The sequence below is a fragment of the Lissotriton helveticus genome, chromosome 3_1 (genome assembly GCF_964261635.1).
Source record: "Lissotriton helveticus chromosome 3_1, aLisHel1.1, whole genome shotgun sequence".
Taxonomy (NCBI): Eukaryota; Metazoa; Chordata; class Amphibia; order Caudata; family Salamandridae; genus Lissotriton; species Lissotriton helveticus.
This window is the reverse complement of record NC_136061.1, coordinates 1,397,106,161-1,397,125,461: the sequence shown is the minus strand read 5'-3', so window position 1 is coordinate 1,397,125,461 and position 19,301 is coordinate 1,397,106,161. Positions and strand designations below refer to the sequence as shown.

At 44.1% G+C, this 19,301-nt stretch overlaps 1 protein-coding gene across 2 annotated transcripts in view; it reads left to right on the top strand.

Annotated features, from left to right (window-relative positions):
- Positions 1–19,301, top strand: part of MYLK (myosin light chain kinase) — a 1,918,108-nt gene that overhangs the window by 940,825 nt on the left and 957,982 nt on the right. The gene's annotated exons all lie outside the window — the stretch shown is intronic.

Below are 19,301 nucleotides of genomic sequence, written 5' to 3'. Positions count from 1 at the left end.
CAGAAGTGGGGACAGTGCGGAACCCTGTGGTACCCCTCATTCTAAGAGCCCCACCTCAGATAGCAACTCCCCCAATTGTATCCTCTGTGTCCTTCCCGAAAGGAAAGATTGCAACCACTTAAAGGCCAAGCCTTTGATCCCAAAGGCCTCCAGTCTTCCCAGGAGCAGGTCATGGCTGACGGTATCGAACGCCGCTGACAGGACTAATAAAATCAGGGCGCTTGGTTTTTTGCTGTCAGCCATGCCTCTCAGTTCGTCTAGCACCGAGAGCATCACTAACTCGGTGCTATGGTGTGCTCGAAACCCCGCCTGTCGCTCATGCAGTAAGCTATGGGATTCGAGGTACAGGGACAGGGACTTCAGCACATGTTGCTCTAGGACCTTTGCAAGAAAGGGCAACTGGGAGATCGGCCTGTAGTTCTTCAGGACAGCCGGATCTGCGCCTGATTTCTTCAGCAGGGGTCTGACACGCGCCTCGTTGAGATCACTTGGTAGATGTCCTGTTTCTAGAGACCTATTAAGGAGAGAAATAATCCGAGCTTCCAATAGCGGCCGTGCCACACGGAAGACACTCGGGGGACATGGGTCCGCTGGGGAGCCAGATTTGGTTTTACCCATTAGCTGCTCTAGGCTCAGCTCATCCATCTCAGGGAACTGTACTATAGAACAGTGAGCAGGATTATGAACCTCAGAGTGTATAGTATCACTATTCACCATACTATTCTTAATTTCCAGGATAATGGTCTTTACTTTATCTAAGAAGTACTCCTGGAAGGTGTCGCAGTTTATCGGAGACTCAGAATTCTCCTGTTTTTTGCTTAACTCCGATAGGATTTGAAAAGTCTCCCTCTGGGTATTCCTAGCCTTCTGTAGGCGAGACTCATAATACTCCGCCTTAGCTTGAGAGATACATTTTTTATACAGGTGGAGTGAGTCTTTATATTGGTTCTTTGCTGAATCCTGCTTAGTTTTCCTCCAGATTCTCTCCCGGGCTCGGAGTTTTCTTTTTTGTTCCCTTAACAACGGAGTGAACCATGGAGCCTCTTTACCAGGTCCTTTGATTAACTGATTTTTTTCCGGCACTATCTGGTCAATGGCTTTATTCAAGTTCTGGATTAGATCCGCATATTCAACATCCAGGCTTCCATCTGTATTCGTCAGACAAGCCATTTCCGGGAGCACCGAGGTCAAGGTTTTTAAATCAACCTCGATCCATTTGCGGGTTCTTCTGGTACCTCCGGATAGGTGCTTTAAATAATCTTTAACATTTACCTCGCAGGTCACCAGGTAATGGTCAGTCCAGACACAGGGAACCACATCCCTAAGAATAACATTTGGGTCAGTGGTCCATACTAGGTCAAGCGTATGACCCTTAATGTGTGTGGATACTTCCACGAGTTGACTAAAACTCAAAGCGGACATGGTAGTGTCCAGTTGGTGTGTTGGCAGATCCCTTTGGGGTCTATCCCAGTGCATATTAAAATCTCCCGATATCACGATCTTCTTGTATCTTGTACATAGGTCTGATATGATGGGAGCAAATAAATCATTAAAAAGTGGGGATGAGTTAGGCAGGCGGTAAATCGACAAAATCACCCAGCAGGAATTGTTTAGGGAAATCTTTACTCCAACTAGATCAGCTAAATCAACTGTTTCGGATAAAAGTTTCTCCACGGATAGGGATTTTTTAAATAGAATCGCCAATCCACCCCCCGTACCAACCCTGCACGGTTCTGCCATATAGCGTCGTAGCCATTAGCAAGGGCAGCAATAATGTCCGGCATGGAGTTTTCACCCATCCAGGTTTCAGAAAGCGTCAGGACATCTAGATCTCTGTCCTGGAGTAGGGTGTAAATCTCCACATGATGACTGTGAAGGGACCTAGTGTTCAGACTGGCTATCTTTAACACCGGGTATTGGGTCCTAGAATTTCTATTGCAAGACCGCAGTATGGCATACTTTTCCAGTCTAGCAATAACATCTAGATCGAGTGACAGCTGATCTTTATCTAAGCGATAAAGTTCTTCCGACGTATAAGTATACCGGTGGTCAGGAGTCCGAGCCCCCGAGCCCGCCCGTGCACGGACAGGCGCAGACGGGCTGGACTCTGGCGTGACTCCGGCGATGCTCTGGCGATCCCGCAGCGCGTGACCGCTGCGCGTGAGCATGGTCGGCTTAAGTACCGGTCTAGCGTCCTTGTGACGACTAGACCGTGCAGATCCTCAGCCCCCACCCAAGATGTCCGCCGCTGTGGCAGTCGATCGTTTCAAACAAATGAAATGAAGCTGCAAGCTGCAAGCTTGTCAAGTGGCAGGAGGAGCCGCCCCAACGCGGTGTTTCTTAGATTTTTAATGTGCAAGTAAGTGGCGATTTTAAGAACAAGGTGAACACATCAAATCATACAGTAACACAAATAAAAAACGGGATAATTAAAATCTAGCTGTAAAAGCTCCTACTGAGCGCTATGCGTTCTGTGCTATCTCCTGGCTTGAAGGTTTGCCAAGAATGTATTTTCCAAGTAGCCGGCCGCCTAATTTGCTCAGCTTAAGTACCGGTCTAGCGTCCTTGTGACGACTAGACCGTGCAGATCCTCAGCCCCCACCCAAGATGTCCGCCGCTGTGGCAGTCGATCGTTTCAAACAAATGAAATGAAGCTGCAAGCTGCAAGCTTGTCAAGTGGCAGGAGGAGCCGCCCCAACGCGGTGTTTCTTAGATTTTTAATGTGCAAGTAAGTGGCGATTTTAAGAACAAGGTGAACACATCAAATCATACAGTAACACAAATAAAAAACGGGATAATTAAAATCTATCTGTAAAAGCTCCTACTGAGCGCTATGCGTTCTGTGCTATCTCCTGGCTTGAAGGTTTGCCAAGAATGTATTTTCCAAGTAGCCGGCCGCCTAATTTGCTCGGCTTAAGTACCGGTCTAGCGTCCTTGTGACGACTAGACCGTGCAGATCCTCAGCCCCCACCCAAGATGTCCGCCGCTGTGGCAGTCGATCGTTTCAAACAAATCAAATGAAGCTGCAAGCTGCAAGCTTGTCAAGTGGCAGGAGGAGCCGCCCCAACGCGGTGTTTCTTAGATTTTTAATGTGCAAGTAAGTGGCGATTTTAAGAACAAGGTGAACACATCAAATCATACAGTAACACAAATAAAAAACGGGATAATAAAAATCTATCTGTAAAAGCTCCTACTGAGCGCTATGCGTTATGTGCTATCTCCTGGCTTGAAGGTTTGCCAAGAATGTATTTTCCAAGTCTAAGTGGGATTTTATTTTGGCCCAATCACAAGCATTGATTCTAAGCGTTCAAATCTCCCCGTTTCTCGCTGTACAAATATATCAAGTGTGGCTTGTCTGTGTCTGCAATTCAGTGCAAAAAACACAATGGGTCTGTCTGGTTCATTTTGAATTAAGTGTCGCATTTGGGGTGAATATGAATTAAGTAAATCGCATAGATATTACTCTTTAAATAACACAAACCCAATCAATAATGTAACTAATACATAGGCAATAAGAGATGAAAAGACCATAGCAAAGTAAACAGTCGAAAGCATGTGCTACCAACATCAGTAAGTGAAAGTGTAGTGATGAGCATATGCACAAACCATGAAGGAACAGAAAGCACAGAAGAGGAAAACAGTCGTTGTCAATATTCTTAGAAGCTTGAGGAGGGGATTATCGAGAATTCAATAATTTACCTGCTACATACTCTCATTTAAGGTGGTTGTTCAACAGTCCTGCCCACTGGTAGTTGATATTTTGACTTACAAGTGTCAATTACAGGATCATCATCAGGACATGGAAAATGTAGGTGGTATCATCGCTGGGCAAGCAAAGATGAGAACAAATTAAGTGGTGTGGTACTAATACCCTATAGTGTGTGTACGGAGCATATCACTGGTCACCAGTTATTATTTTGAAATAGAAAGGAAATAGAATGGGGAAGAGGATGTAGCCTTACGGCTAGAGCGGTCGATCTCAAAGCTGGGGAACTGGGTTAGAATCTCGGCAACGACACTCAACATCCTGTGATTCTGGGCAAAACACTTAATCTCCCCATAATGTCTCCATCTGAAAAAAAACCTGGTGCTCCTGTAAAGTGCTCTGATACCTGATATCTTCGGGTCTAGTTAGCGCTATATAAAACGCTAAAAAAAAGAAAAACGCAATTCATATGGTCGCCATTTTAAGGCAAGGACCCCATCCCTTTTAGAGACTCCAATGTCCTGTGTATGTATAATTTCACTGCCCAATAGGCTCTTCACAACGCAGCCCTTATCTGAGAATGGCAACATTTCGTGTCTGCCATTCAGCCATGCTAGCTCCAAAGCATCGGTACATGACCCACTTTGAAACCTGCATTGTCAATATTTGTGAATTTCAGATATAATGTGCCACAGCAGATATGTTTTCTCAGGGATGTTGGTTGGCAACATGTGGAGAATATCGGCATAGCAAACAAAAAACTGTGAACTACATTTTTCAATAAAATAAGCATAATAAATAAAAGCTATTAACAATGGTGACCATTTTGGTCAGTTGATAGAAAAGCTAATCAAGACCTTTCCCAACCCATCCTCAATGTTTTTAGAAACTATAACCAAGATGGGAAATTTGGAAAATATCCCTGTCCTCCTGTTATTTTCTGCGTCCTCTTCTTTGCCTCTTCCTTCATGTTTATCCTAATCTTCAGCTTCTTTCTTCTCCTTTACCCCTCTTTCCATTCCTTCTTTCTATCCCACTGCCCTTGTTTTCCTCTTCCTCTTTGTCTGAACTCATTCAGGGCCCAAGGTGCCACCAGAGGTTACTGGGCCTTAATCAGCATTACTGAGGCCTTTTTCTACTGCTGTTCTAAGGCCTGACCTACTATGGCATTACAAACTGGGCACCAATATACCCTTTCCGTGCCTTACTTTCAGAGTGGAGAATGCGAGCAGTCAAAGGATTCTATGGGAGATAGTGTGGGAGAGAAGAGAAATAGAACTCGCATTTTTTCATAGAAAACTTGATTTACTTTTATCATATGTCAACCGTAATACTATACAAAGGAAAGTTATTCAGTCATAGGGTGCTACTTCGGGTGGTATGGGATTATAATCCCAAAGAATATAAATAGGTAAGATTATGACACAGTTGTAAAATCACTATGGTATGTGCGAGCAACTTTCCTGATTCTCTAGTCTGTGGGTGAGCTCAGTCATGTCCAATTACAAAAGGTTCTGTCAGGACTGCAAAGCATAATGAAAAAATATACTCATTCATTTTAGAAGTAGTGGCACAGAAGTAGAAGTAGAAAATTCTTTATTGTATAGTTAATTAAAACCATTACAATGTTCCTGAACATAAAATGCATTTCCTTCACATACTATCAAAGGTTAGATGTAAACTATTGATACCACATGTTAAAAACATTGTTTTAAAACCAAGCGGAATTTGCTGAACTATGAATGTAACCTATATTATCCTTTCAATAAATTCTCAAAATTGGTTACAAATTTGATTATTTGACAAATGAATTGTGGATCAACTGAGTCCAAAGTTTTTAGTATTGCTGAGCGACAGGTGCGAATGCCTTTTTCATTGAACTTCCGCCTCAGTAAATTCCGTCGATCACACTCTAGCACCGGGCAGATGCATATCAGGTGCATAAAGTCTCGAACTGCTGCGCCACACAAGTTACAATCCTTTGGGCCCAGGGTCCTCCAGTCAGGTTGATCGGCCTTTATTGGCAATGGCCCCATGCGCAGCTTCAAGTACTTTGATTTTAATTGGGGGGGGAAGCAAGGCCTAAGTAAACTGCTGGTTCCAGCCTTGTGTACGATTGCAAAACCATCAATGCGTGTGCATGTTATCTTAAGGTTGTTTTATCTTCAATCAAAGAGAGCGTGTTGGCTGCTTTTTTCATGATCTGCTTGAATGATACTACTGGTAGTTTCCTTTGCCAAACGGTTGTCAACTTTGTGATTTTCTGAGAGGCATTTAGATACTTCGCATAGTGTGATTTAGGATCGTTTTGCATGGCTGCCTAGAGTGTCGAATTAATTTCTAAATCACGGTTGAGCCATATGATGTACCAGAATTTGATTGACTCATACCTTTTGTGGAGTATTTGGTGCTGTAATCCAAACTCGAGACGTACCTGAGCTGGAGAGGCATCACGCGGTAAGCAAAAAACTCGTTTGTACACTCGCGTTTGAATTTTGTCTAGTATTGGAGCACTTCTTCCATGATGAACCACACATCCATAGGCTATCGTTAGGAGTAGTTTAGCTTTGGTGACTGCCAGAAGAGGGGTAAACAAAGGACCTTTCAGGTGTTTTGATAAACTGCAGAATGCATGCAGTAAAGCCGTTCCCTTCTTTTCAAGTGTTTCAAAATGCCTGGTGAATGAAAACTTTTGATCTAGGTGTATCCCCAGATATTTGTGGTTATCAACTACTTCCAACTTAATGTCATCGATTGTGAATTTCGGCAGTTCGGGGCGACGGTGTGTTATAATCATGACCTTTTTTAAATATTTATTTCCATCAGGCTCACTTTGGAGAAATCAGCTAGCTCATGGATTAGACGTTGCAGACATATTCTTGTCTGAGTAAGAAGAACAACATCAACTGCATAAGAGAAGTGTGTTTAAGGCAATGTGCCTAGGCGTGGCGGGTGAGCATTGACCCCGTCTAGCCTTGGTGTCAAATCGGACATAAATAGATTAAACAGGTGCGGGGTCAGGACACAGCCTTGCTTTAGCCCTTCGTTGGTTGGAATCTTCCTTGTGAGCCGTTGGCCATTATCGATCTTGACTTGCATCCAGGTATTAGTGTAAAGGTCCATGATTGGATTTAAAATCGAATCCGGTAAGCCCTGTAATCAATCAATCAATCAATCATGCCATTTGTATAGCGCACTACTCACCCGGGAGAGTCTCAAGGCGCTTGGGGGGAGGGGTATGCTACTGCTCGAACAGCCAGGTCTTGAGTTGTTTCCTGAAGGCAAGATGGTCCTGGGTCAGCCGAAGGTGGATGCGGAGGGAGTTCCAAGTCTTGGCAGCCAGGTAAGAGAAGGATCTTCCTCCGGCGGTGGCTCTTTGGATGCGTGGTACGGCTGCGAGGGCGAGGCTGGTGGACCGTAGCTGGCGGGTGGGCGTGTAGAAGGTCAGGCGGTCGTTGAGGTACTTGGGGCCCAGGTCGTGGAGAGACTTGTGTGCGTGGGTGAGGAGCCGGAACGTGATCCTCTTGTCGACGGGGAGCCAGCGCAGGTTCCTCAGGTGGCTGGAGATGTGGCTGCATCGGGGGACATCCAGGATGAGTCGGGCGGAGGCGTTCTGGATGCGCTGGAGTCTTTTCTGTAGCTTGGCTGTGGTTCCGGCATAGAGGGCGTTTCCGTAGTCCAGTCGGCTGATGACGAGTGCCTGGGTGACAGTCTTCCTGGTCTCGGTCGGGATCCAGCGGAAGATCTTGCGAAGCATACGCAGGGTGTTGAAGCACGATGAGGAGACGGCGTTGACTTGTCTGGTCATCGAGAGGGAGGGGTCCAGGATGAAGCCCAGGTTGTGTGCGTGGTCGGTTGGCTTGGGTGCGGTGCCCAGGGCTCGGGGCCACCAGGAGTCGTCCCAGGCAGAGGGCGAAGATCCCAGGATGAGGACTTCCGTCTTGTCCGAGTTCAGTTTCAGGCGGCTGTCCTTCATCCACTCGGCGACGTCTTTCATTCCTTCGTGTAGGCAGGTTCTGGCGGTGTCGGGGTCTCTGGTGAGGGAGAGGATCAGCTGGGTGTCGTCGGCGTAAGAGATGATGTTGAGGTTGTGCTGGCGTGCGATGGCTGCGAGAGGTTTCATGTAGATGTTGAAGAGGGTGGGGCTGAGTGAAGATCCTTGCGGGACGCCGCAGATGACTTCGGTGGCCTCGGAGCGAAACGGGGGGAGGCGGACTCTTTGTGTTCTTCCGGCGTGTGTCGGCTGACACGATCAAAGGCTGCCTTAAAGTCCACGAAACATTGATTGAGTGCATGTTGATGTCGTAGACTTTTCTCTGCAATTAAGCCTATTGCTAATACGTTTGCTATTGTGCCTGTGCCGCGCCGAAATCCTGACTGGTTTGTGGGGATTTTTTTATTCGCATCTGACCAATTTACTAGGTCGGTTAGAATCAGCGATGCATAAAATATGGGCTCCGCATCTATCAGCACGATCAGGCGATAATTTGCTGGATCTGTACGATCCCCACCCTTATATATCGGATTAATAATCGAGCCTCTCCAGCTTTCCGGGATGCGACTGGTAATACTGATCGTCTGAAATAAACTACTGAGCTTGCATGCCCAGTAGTGAGGGTCTTGCTTGTAAATTGCCTGTGGGACACCATTCGGTCCTGGTGCACTATCAAGCCGACTATTCCTTATAATTTGCAAAAGTTCTACTTCAGAGTGGACGAGAGTAGGTTGAAGAAAATCTTCATATTTCTTTTCATGTGTGGTGGTTGCAACTAATGGTAGCTGTTCCAGGTTGTTTGTAGAATATGAGGCGTTTAGATGCTGCAGATGTTCATTTTTCCTTTCATGCGCGGGGGCTGAAGGCAGTTATTCAAAGTTGTTTATAGAGAATGTGAAGGTTAGATGCTGTACCCATGCATTCTCCGGAACGCAGGTCGTGCTTATGGTGTTTGAGGTCTGTTCATTGAGATCACCTGCGCACAGAATGCTCTGGGGTCAGATTTTTTTTTATTATGAACTATTTTCGTCCAAAAGTTGTTCTCCTCGATTTTTGGTCAATCCAAATTTGTTTCTTATATTGTTTCTTTAAAGAACTTACTTCCTCCCATACTTTTGACTGTGGACTATGAATATGAGCCTTCCTGAGTGTCTTTCTCAGACAACCTCTTAAGCTTCTGGATACCCGACTAAAATGGCTGTTATTATCTCTATTATGTGTCTTTTTGGTGGATACTTCTGCGCTGGGTAGCTTTGCCAGGAAGGTGGTCCATGTTTCTATAGTCATTTGGTTTTCTGACTCGAGCATTAACATTAGGTTTTTAGCATTTTGAGAGATCTGTGGTAAGGTGGTAGATGTCCATCTTAAACGTTTCAAATTGATTGTTGATGTTTCCCCCTCTATTGTTGGGGCTTCTTGATGTTTAAGTGATGTTATTTTTATTTCGATATGCTGGACCGAATGATCACTGTTGGGTGAGCATTTAATTTGAAACCTCTTAATTAACCCTAGAAGGGGGAGAGTGACTATTGTGTAGTCCAAGATCGAACTTGAACAGGGACCAATATACGTGCCTTTGGTGGGTTTATCCTGTTTTGTTCTCCCGTTTAGTGCACGCATACCTAGCTGTTTGAGGTCCCTTATAAATTGCCGGCCCACTTTGTACTTTCGAGGTACATTTGGAAACAGCTGCGTTTCTACTGCTCAGATTTCTTTTGCTGTGATGATGTTGTCTTCCTCTTCTTGGGGGTGTAATAAATTTGCATTGAAATCTCCTGTAAGGATTATTTCCCAAGCTGGCTGTTCGAATCGAAGTTCTGCGATGACATTTGTAACTTTCTTAAAAAGCTCTTTTTTATCTTAGATTTTGGGTGGGCATAGATATTAATGAGTATGATGGTGCTTACCCGTGTGGATATGCCCATTTTATTATTTGCATGGCTGATGTTGTTGATGCCAGCTGTGTAGACTTGATTTTCAGTGCTGTAGAGATGTAAACAGCAAGGCCCCCTTTAGCTCGTCCATATTGCTGAGTTTTGTGTTGCATTTACATGGTGGCCTATCCTACCTGGGACCTCAATTAGGGCTGTTAACCAAGTTTCTTGTAGTACAACTATTTTGTGTCTATCCCAGGACTCTGTCTTTCCTTTATCTAATAGGGTACCTTTTGCTCCAGTGATGTTCCAGGATAGTATATTTATGGAGGCAAGCTCTGCTTTGCCAAGTATACTATAATTTCATTCCTCCCTCTACCCTAAGGTGGGCGGTCCAGAATTTGTTCTACGCTGTTGCTCTGTTTTTGTGTCATCTGCCCCTTTGGCACCTCGCAACACTTAATGGACTCATTGCAATTCCACCTCAGCATATTTAAGAATAAAAGATGTTGTTGCCTTTGAACCCTTCTTGGACATTATCACCATTCCAATGGTCCGGGCCCTATATATTAAATTCAGACTAGGTACTTTACCCCTAGCCGATCTCCTCTCTAGATGGAACTTGACTAAGCCGGTATCACGCTACTGCGCCCTGTGTTCTGACAGATGTGAAACAGTGGCACACTTTCTCTTTGAATGCCCGGATTATGTGCGCCCCAGATCTTATTGGCTGAAACCCCTTTGTAAAGAGATGGGTATCCGCCAGCACTGGGTGGCTTTACGCATCTTACTGACCAACACAGCTCCTCTCATTGTTTGTGCTGTTTCCAAATTTTTAAAATGGGCTTGGTTGATTCGCCTAAAAAGACTGTCTATATCGATTTAATGCTTTTTTAACCTATTTATTATGTTTATAGTCATTTTTACTTGATGTTCCTTGTACAGTCTATGTTTTACGATGTGCTGTTTTATAAATTCTTGTGTAATGCTTTTATGATATACACATATCGAAATAAAGCTATCAACCAACCTTAATGGACTATAGATTTTTTTGTTAAGGTCTTTCCTTGGGAGACACTTAACATTAGGAAAGAAGACGGATAATGTGGTATTACCTCTTTGGTAAGCGAGATTCCCCAATCCTCAAATTTGGTTGATTCTTGTAGAATGGCTGTGACTATTTCTTCATTCCTCCAGGTTGCTAGAGTGCCTTCATTTCCTGTGTTGTTTCCAGGATTAACAAATTGTATTGCTATTAAGTCGGCAGACGTCAAATGTTGTAGTGTTGAAATTTCTGCCATTAGTCGTAGGATGTTTCCTTTGTTCAGATAGTCTTGCGGACCTTGTGACTGGTATTTTGGGGTGAATAGAATCCTTCTTGTTATGTTCATTGTGTTCTCTTTTCTTTGCATGCGAGACGGTGATGTCTGCTCGTTTGTCTGGTTTCTCCTTAACTCCTCATGGTCCTTGGCATTTATATCAGTAAGCTGCCATTTTGTGTTAATCAAACAATGAACCTTCTTAGTGTTTTCTAGAGGCTCATCTACTTTCATAGAAACTTTCTGGTTGCCTCTCTTTGTGCTTCTCGTGCTGCTGTTTCGGCCTTGTTCGTATGAAGTTACCAAATAACCTGTCCTAGAGGTTTTTTCCTTTTCAGTTTTTCTATTGGTATTTCCTTCGTCACACTCCGTATTTATGTTGACCAATAGCAAATCTCGCAAGCTCTTGTCTCCCTTCACAATGACTTGCCTGTCTTGTTTGGTATTGGCTTTGCTGGATTGTGAATTGAATCAGGGAATCGTGTATAAAGGGTCATTTTTTTGAGGGCTGATGGTCAGTTGCTGAGCCGGACTTACTATTCCTTTAGGATTATTGATTTTGTTTATCAATTCCCTTTGGGATCCTTGTCTGCACACCCCTAGTTTTAGGTCTTTATTCGTTTTTCTATCTGTGGGATCACCATATTCTTGTGCAGTCAGAATCTGTTATTGTTGAAACTTTATTGATTTGGTGGATTGTTTTGTTTTGTTTCCAATGCCCTTTGATTGTCCCATTATGCTCCCCTCTGGTTTATTTGTTGTGGGCGACTCCGGATCGGTACTCTCGAAGCTCCAATTTATGCTGCTCCCCTTTAGTGTATGTGTTATGGATTGGTCATAGTTGCTACCCTCGGGGTTCCGCGAAGCCACAACTGGACTGTTTACTCTTGGCTCGGCTACTTTCGGGCGGTGCGACACATCCGTTGAGGTGGACTGATTTTCTTCTACTTCCCCTGGTGGTTTTTGGTGTTTCCGATTGCCATCGCGGAAATTAAAGATTGGGTAGTTATCCGGGACATGTTTATTGGATGTTTTACTGGTGTATTGTCGATTTCTAGCTTTCCTAGCTTGTTTTTTTTTGTCATTTTATTAAGGCTGGTTCTTGATTATTTGTTGTACTCGGCTGCCAATGCATTTGTGGATTTGCTTCGATGCACGAAATGTGACTGAATTGTAACGTTGGATTGTCTGGTATTATTACTTCCTCAGTTAATTCTCCCGATTTTTGGTTTTTTTTCCATTCATTGTGGGATGCTCTGTTCTTTTTCTCTTTGAACTGTTTTTGGAGGGTTTTTTTCGGTCATTTGTGCCACTTTGTCAGTTTTGTCATTATTTGTGTCTTTTTTCGTGGCGATATTATTGATATTTTTTCCTTACGACATACAATATTTACCGTGTGGTACCTTATTTTCAAATGCGCAATTCACACCCTTGCCTTCGTCAAGGATGCTTTTTAGTATTGTTGGTAGGTCCCTTAGTTTTTCAAGTATAGGACTACAGGGGCAGATGGGGGGTTGAGCCCGTGTTTCATTTCGATCCTGGGGATTTGCAAATATGTTTGTCATGGTGTTAAGTTTATTATTTATGTCTGAAATATGTTCAGCGATTAGACTCATTAGGTTTATTTGGATGTCAAGTTTATCTGACTGCATGTTCAGAGTTTTAATTGATGTTTCTAATGTTTTCACTAGAACACCTTTATTAGAGATTCCAGATTGTAGTTGGGGTCCTGTTTTTCATCTGTTGGATAATGAATGAGGTTGTTGTCTACCAGGTGGCCCCGGTTGGTGTTATAATTGTGTGGTTTAGGTGTGCTTTTTTTATTTTCAGCCAGGTTGGCCCTCTCCATATGGGCCCTCTGTTTCTGGTTTGATACATTTTTATTGCGTGTAATGTTAAGTACTTCTGTGGGTGCTTGATCTGCCTGTTCTGATAAACTTGAGATCTCAATTATTGTTTCTTGTCTGTCTTTTGGGTCTGACGTCAATTGTTTGCTTTGTGGGTCCCCTGCTGGAATTTCTCCCAGTACATCATTTGCTTGTATTGTAATCTTGTTGAATAATTTCGTTTGCTGACATTTTGTTTCTCCTTTTTTCTTAATTTGTATATTGAATTTGGATGTTGTATTCAATGCTTGTAATATCTCTTTATTGTTCAAAATTGATTGAGACTCCATCCATGAGTCACATAATTCATCCATATTTCTGAAGTCTTCCTTTTCGAGCTGTAATCTTGACTCTTGTCTCGGTGTGGAATGTTTATTGGGTTTTTCTTTACAGGCGACGTCATTTTTGCTATTAACCTTTCTGCCTGGCTCACATCCTAAACTCTGGGTATTGGGAGTATGATGATGATATACTGCCTCTAGTTGGTCCATGTTAGTGTCACCAATTATTACTGGTGGCGATGTGGGTATTAGTGTTACTCTAGATGAATTAGGTTTGTAGTTGTATTTTCCAGAATGTTATCCGCAGTACTATCCGGGATTCTGTGTGGACTTTTATACTGCGCTCGTTCTAGCTCCTGGCCATTATCTCATGGTTTAGCGTATACATGCGCTTGTATTTGAATTGTGTGCTTGTAATTCCCCCAACTAGGCGGCTTGTCACCCTCTTGTGGTGTTAACTTGCTCATGTTTGGCCCTTCTGTTCCAGTGGTGTGTGGTGTACCATACATAGGTTGTGTCGGTATTATGGGTGACAAATTGACTGTTTTGACTGTTCTGACTTCCATCTGAGAGGTGGTTACTTTATATGGCGTCAGTGGTTTTTGAAGACCGTTAATCTTTGCGGGCATTGAGTAGATCGCTGCAACTGGATCTTTTAAAAATGTGAATTTACCAATTGAGTTCGTTGAGCCAAAAATTGAATAAATGGGTGGTATTAGTGGGGTTTCGTGGGTTCCAGATGGATTAGTTTCACTAGTCTGGGGAAAGCTGTCCCTTTGTTATCCGTTTTGGCTTAAATTTTCTGTTTCGGGGGTTGTGGAGGATTCTTTCTTGTCCTACCTGACCTCATTATTCTGCTCAATATTATCCTCGTCTTTATTAGTATATATTGGTATATAAATTGTAATGACACGTATCGGGAATCTTGTGGGGCCCCCTGCGCCCAGACCACTGTGTGTTCTCAACCCTCACCAAGTTGCACCAATTACACAGAATGGCACCAATTTGCGCCGATTGGCCTTGAGTGGCCCCTGTGTCCTGCGTGCGCAAGCGATGATTAAAAAAACATTTTCACACAGATGAGGCACAAAGAGAGTTCGGTGCAGGCAAGCGCTGACAGCGCTGGGGCAGGATCGAGAGGTTGCCTCCCACTGCTTGAGCAGCCACTCCACTCTGCTCTGTTCAACCCCACCACACCTCCACCGGGTGCCACAGGCAGGGCAGATGCAGCCAGAGGGGTGAGTGACCATGAACCACGGGCCACAATCCAGCTGGCCGCTGCTTCGCCGGTACGCCTGCCATGGCCACCACAGCTACTAGGAGGAGGGGGTCCCAGTGTGAGAGTAGTATAATGTACACAAATCAAAAATATTCTACACAAACACTGAATGGATCCACACTGTTTAATTCACAATGGGATAAGGTATATTGAATATACAATACAAATTATCAAAAATTGTAGGCAGTTGTACAGTGCCCCAAGGAAGGAGGGATGGAGGGAATAGGTGATCAAGTGAGGATGTGGAGATGGAAGGAATTGGTGACAGTAAAATCAGTCAATTGGCGTAGCTATATGGACGAATTAGATACAAAACAAAAGGACCAAAAGTTCGGCGTTTGAATCAAAACGGCATACTTCACATAATACAATCAATGTTATAATGGTGGCGTGAAGTTGACAATGAAATAGGTTGTTGTCGACGTTTCGACCCTCAGATATGTGCGCAGGAATTAGTCATGCCCTTGCTGTGGGGTCTTCTTCAGGACCAGAAAAGAGGGGGGGGCAGGCAACCTAGTTAGAGAGTGTAACAGGAAAATTATTCAAGGAAGTGGGACAAGTATCATTGTTCCCTAAATACAAAAACTAAATGCACACAATGGTAAATTGGAGAGTTATCGCTTAATTGCTCCACAGACACAGTGCCGCGGACAAAAGTGAATGGTGTGGCACAGTGGTACAATTAAAAGAGGGGATTCCAAACATGATGGCGCATTGAACTAAATTAAATGGAGCGTTAGGGTCTGAGAACTGGCACGTGGGGTGGTGAGAGTCACTTTCTAAAACAAGACATAGTCAAGGGTACCTTAATTATTAGAGTGGCACAACGTCAAGTAATGGCATCACGTGGGGTCCTTTGATATAATGCGTGTCTGAAACGGAACACGTAAAATGAGTGATACACGGACCATGTGAACTGTGATTGTCGCATAAACTGGAAATAAACCAGGCTTACCCAATGGGTGAATTCTCAGAGGCACGAGTTTCTAAAGGATGTTATGGAGTTGGTCGAGCAATTAGGTCTGAAAATAAACGGGCAAACTAATCACATTGGGATAGTAGTACAAATTGAAAAAATGATAAGGCAACAGAAAAGCCGGCCCATCTTCACATAATTACTTGTAGCCTAGGGCTTACCGTCGGTCTAGCGGTAACGGGACATTAATCAGCGGGTGGTGAGACTCCGTGGTATCTGTTAAGAAGAAGTGCGGGAATTAGTTATAACCCGTGAGTGAAAGTTGGGCTGCACTCAAGAGAGATGAACGAAGTCAGGGGACTACTCACTTGCGCCGAATGAATCGGGGCTGGAAATGCCACTCGAACTCGCAATGGCGAGCCTGGTTTCCTGATAGTGAAATCACCCTGGTAACCGTACCACGTGACGCACAATGGACGTGTGGAACTAGAGAAAAGACTACGGTAGTTCTATGGTATAAACAAATACTCAAGTAGCTAGTATATGTGACTGGAGTGACTATTAGTAAAGAAGTTTGTTTCAAAGACAAGGGATATTATTAACACCCGGGTAAAGTGGCATAATGTAAGAGAAACTTATTCAATGCAAATGTACCTGGCGAAGCAGAACAAAAGCCTAGTAAGAGTGGTAAATATCGAGAATAGATCAATAGAAGGTACAGCATAATCTGGACAATACATTGTCAGTATAAAGCACCGTCATATTATACATAGTGTACATCAAGACAAAATGTATGGCGTACCTCCCAGACATGGGGGTAAAGGCCATATCATTAATTATAACACAGTTGTTATTGCCCTGGCGTACCTCTCATATGAGTGGCATGATGTAAGAGAAACTTATTCGATGCAAATGTACCTGGCGAAGCAGAACAAAAGCCTAGTAAGAGTGGTAAATATCGAGAATAAATCAATAAAAGGTACAGCATAATCTGGACAATACAATGTCAGTATATAGCACCATCATATTCTACATAGTGTACATCAAGACAAAATGTATGGCGTACCTTCCGGACATGGGGGTAAAGGCCATATCACTAATTGTAACACAGTTTTTATAGCCCTGGCGTACCTCTCATATGAGGGTAAAGGCCAGTATGGTTAATGCTGATAGATGTATGAAACCAAAGTGTTATGTAATATGGCGTATTGCTCCCACACGGGTAAGATCAATCATGGTGTGGTAAACATTGCGCATTGGGTACTGAAGAGCCTTAAGGTAATGTAGCAAGTTGTGAAAAGGAACTATCTTGCTCATTGAGGCCTGTGTCAATGGAATCAAAGAAATACATCCACTTAAGTTCGCGTGTGTTCAGGATACTTGAGATGTTACCCCCCCGCCCCGAGGTCCCAGGGCAGCTTTTTCAATTACCACCCATCAACTTGAAGTGGTCCACTAGGGGTGCGCCCTGTACCTCACATCTGATCCTGCTCATATGCTGTAGGATCCTGGCTTTAGTTTTTTGTTGGGTTTGTCCAATATAGATCTTCTGGCACGGGCAAATTATAGCATAGATAATGTTGATGGAATTACAGTTGCTGTGTGTTTTTAGCTTGATTTTGTGATGACGGTGTTGGAATTCTTTCGTCTGGATTGCAGAGTCACAAGCTTTGCACTGGCCACATTTAAAATGGCCAACAACTGGTGGCAGATCCCACAATGAGCTAATAGTGGGCTGATCAGGTGCCGGTAGTAGTGATCGTACAACGTAGTTCTTGATGCTCTTGGCTTTTTTGAAAGCATGTAGGGATGTGTCGGGCTGGTTGACATCATCCGATATCAATTGCCAGTGGTGGTTGATGATGCGTTTAATCTTATTGCTCTTAGTATTGAAGGTGGTTACGCAAACGATCCGTTTCTCTTGTTGGTCATTTTTGTCTTTGGGCGAAAGTAATTCCTCTCTGGGATAAAACCAGGCACGTTTGCATGTTTTCTTTACCAGGCGTCTTGGGTACCCTCGTTGTTGTAATCGGTTGGCAAGATCATCTGATTCCGTGAAATAATGTTCTTTGTTGGAGCAATTCCTCCGGATTCGAAGGAATTGCCCAAAGGGCAGGTTGTCACGAAGGGCTCGTGGATGGTGACTGTTGTATTCTAACAAAGAGTTTCTTTCAGCGGGTTTTCGATCGATATAGTTTGGTAAGTAGTGTTCCTGATTGCTGATAAATGGTAATGTCCAAAAAGTTGATGGTTTGATTGTCAGATTGGATAGTGAATTTCAATTGTGCGGATTGTTGGTTGAGCCATGTAAAGAAGGAGGATAATTCATCCTGATTCCCATTCCAAACCAGAAGAATATCGTCAATGTAACGCATCCAGAGCCACCACAGCGGAAGGAGGCTACGGTTGCTACACTGCTGCTACACCCCTGTGGCAATGGCAATGGCTGTCGGAGACGTGCTGCAGCCCCCCAGCCTCCACTCAGTTCAGCTCAGCCTGCCCGGGTCAGCACAGTACGCAGCACAGCACGCAACCCACAGTCCCAGAAACTCTGCTTCACAATTTTGCAGATTCGCCGACCTCGATCGACCTCCGTCAATCCCAGAGCAGGGACTCACCCGCGTAAATGGAAGTGGTCTCCCCTGGTCTCTCGAGCAGCCAGAGGACTCCAAGCTGACACTGCAAGCCGGATGTAGAGCGCTGGGATCTCAGGGCGCCCCGACAGAGAGCCCGCGCTCTGTGCTCTGCGGGGAGTGACGATTAGCCGTACCTGGCACCGCCAGCCTGCCTCCCACGGCTCAATAGAGCCCCGTAGGGCCTCATCTGTGTAGAAATCCGCAGGGAGACGCGGGGCTGCCGGCGTCTTCGAAGCGTCCTCCTCCTCGCTCGCTTCGATCAGTGGCTGGTGCGAAAACACGGACTGCACTCACTGCATTCGATTCTCTCCTTGTGCGACTCAATGTGAAGCAGAATGGAAGGGAGTAGAGGCACAGTAATGTTCAAGTTACTAAATTGGTTACCTGCTGTGTCCTGCACTTGGAATCTTGAGCATGAGGCCTGGAGAGAAAAGCAGCAGTCAATGGGAAATGTATCTCCCATGCTTCCATTTTGAACCAGACACCCTTATGGAAGCACAGGAGATACATTTCCCATTGACTTGTTCTGCAATTTGACCTGATTAAAGTTATAAACACTTAATCTCAAGAAATTCTTGATTACAGCAAGCCCCGAAGAAGTCCAGATGAGGACGAAACGCATTGGTGATCTTGAATTTAAGAATTTGTCTATGAATAAAGAATAAAATAACTTTTGTACCTACAATCAAAATCTATCAGTGCCTATCTTTGTAAATAAGGTCCCTTTACACACAGCACTTTCTGTGAAAGGGGTGTTCCATGGGTGTTGCTGTGTGTGATCCCACACAACACCCATGGAACCAGACACATTTCCAGATTTACAAGAAATAGTAAATCTGGAAATGAGACTGAATGCTATAACTCCCCAGGGGAGGCATGGGGAGGTGCATCGAGGAGAAATGTATACATTTCTCCTTGTTTTTTCCTCTATCTATGCATGCTGCATTCAGCAGTACACTAAGAACGAGGAAATTACCTCTAATGATTGTTTATGTACATCAAGGTGTCCCTTCCTCTACATAAACAATCGTTTAAATCAATGAAGTTTTGCATGTTCTATGTGTGCTAATGCAGCACACATAGTAGTTGTAAAACGCCATTTCTGTTTATGTGCAGGACGGGAAACCTTCCTGCACATAAACAATAATCCCCATGATGCACGAATCCTTGCACCATGCTGAAAGGGTGCCTGTGTCGGCGTATGGCAGCAGTTTGTGCGCCAGCGCAGGTGGAAGCATAGAGATGCGACGTATTGTTGTAAATATGTTGCATCCCTGTGCTTCAAAACTAACCCAGCGTGGAAAAGCATAATGACTTGCTGCACCGCGCTGAGTTAGTGTATTGTAAATCTGCCCCAAAATATTTTACTTTCACTTAGTGGGTTTCTTGTCAAGTACTTAGTGGCGTAGC